The 1,423-nt window shown below is 41.8% G+C and overlaps 1 long non-coding RNA gene across 1 annotated transcript; it reads right to left on the bottom strand.

Moving 5' to 3' along the window:
* Nucleotides 1-528: 528 nt before the first annotated feature.
* LOC124061067 lies at nt 529-1,021 on the bottom strand. The gene is made up of 2 exons (XR_006843679.1): nt 888-1,021; nt 529-768 (listed from the first exon to the last, which is right to left on the bottom strand). It is a non-coding gene; the product is annotated as an uncharacterized LOC124061067 (long non-coding RNA).
* Between the last annotated feature and the right edge of the window lie 402 nt (nt 1,022-1,423).

Here is a 1,423-nt window from a genome sequence, read left to right as displayed (position 1 = left end):
CGGTTAAATTCATAATTCAGGTCGCTGTAATAAAAGTTACATTTTTGTGCTCTACAATGTGTTTATCTCTTGTCTATATTAAAGCAAAATGAGAGACAGACACTAACACACAATACACACATCCACTCGCACACGCATGCACTTCCTGTTATGCTTTTATTAAATATGTCTTCAGCCGTTCTCCCTTTTTTCGCAGCTCTAAAGTAAGAACCAGCATGGAGGCGTGAAACAACTTCAGAGGATGCGTGTGTGGAAAACTCTGTAAGGGGTGATTCACCTACTGGGATCAAAATACTGCAACCTGTCATTTTCCATCTCAGTTCCTCTTCTGGTGTTGTGCTTTGAAGCCCTCTCAGAGGCATTAAATCACTGTTAATTAACATAATAGAAAAGTTAATGGCAGCAGTGCAAATCACAACATTGAGCAACCATTAGGAAGCACAGGCACAAACAAGGACATGCACTGATTAAAAGTAAAAGTTGTTGAGTTGCAGCGTGAAAACTAAAAGTTGCCGTTTGATTGGGAACTTTCATGAAGGGATATTTATTGCTTGCACGATGACATCTAAACAGAGCCAGTGTTGAAAGATGCAAAATTCATATGTATTATCACATCCATGGCTGCACCGAGGAAGACTGACGTGTATGCCTTTGCACAGTGCAGCCAATTATTTCCCTCTCCGAGCGAGTGCTGCTGTGCTGACTCTCAAATACTGACACATTCAGCAACAGCGTTTGAAGAATATTTTCCCCCTTCACCTTCTGACTCTGGAAGAAATAAAAAGGTTCTTCAAATGTGCGCCTTTGGAATCAACTTATTTCTATCAAACTGGCACTGGGTTCTCTGGAGGTTTTATTACAAATACATTAAAAGGCGCAATTATTACGTTTATCCTTTGGTGCGTGTTGTTGCCGAGACCCTGAGGAGAAGCACAAGGTGGAGGCTGAACGGACGCAGAGCTCAGACATCGGAGATGATCAATCAAGCCTCGGGCCCAAATCCTGCTTTCTCCTCTGTTCCTGCATCACATGCAAAAATAGGGTTCACATTAACCTCACTGAAGCATGAATTCATACCCACATCAAATCAACCCTCAGCACTTTGCATTGTAAACAATTTAAAACACTGCCTGGAGGGAAAAAGGCAGGCAGGAATCTGTCACTGCAGCGCTTCACTCCCTCTCATGCACATTCAAAGACCTGCTAAATCTGCCTGACTAATCATCAGAACGATGACAGTTTCTTAAAAAGCGATGATCATACACTGGTTTTGCCTGTGCATACTTTTTATTTTCTGTTTTGCCTGAGGGGGACCCAGGAAGATCTGAGAACTCATAACTCCATACCGCTTCCACCTTTTAAAGCCTTTTTGTTCCTTGTTAATAATAATAAAAACCTGCTCACATTACTGCACTGACATATG

This window comes from Scatophagus argus, chromosome 6, assembly GCF_020382885.2.
Source record: "Scatophagus argus isolate fScaArg1 chromosome 6, fScaArg1.pri, whole genome shotgun sequence".
Classification (NCBI taxonomy): domain Eukaryota; kingdom Metazoa; phylum Chordata; class Actinopteri; family Scatophagidae; genus Scatophagus; species Scatophagus argus.
Note: the sequence above shows the minus strand (reverse complement) of the source record. Positions and strands in the feature narration are given on the sequence as shown.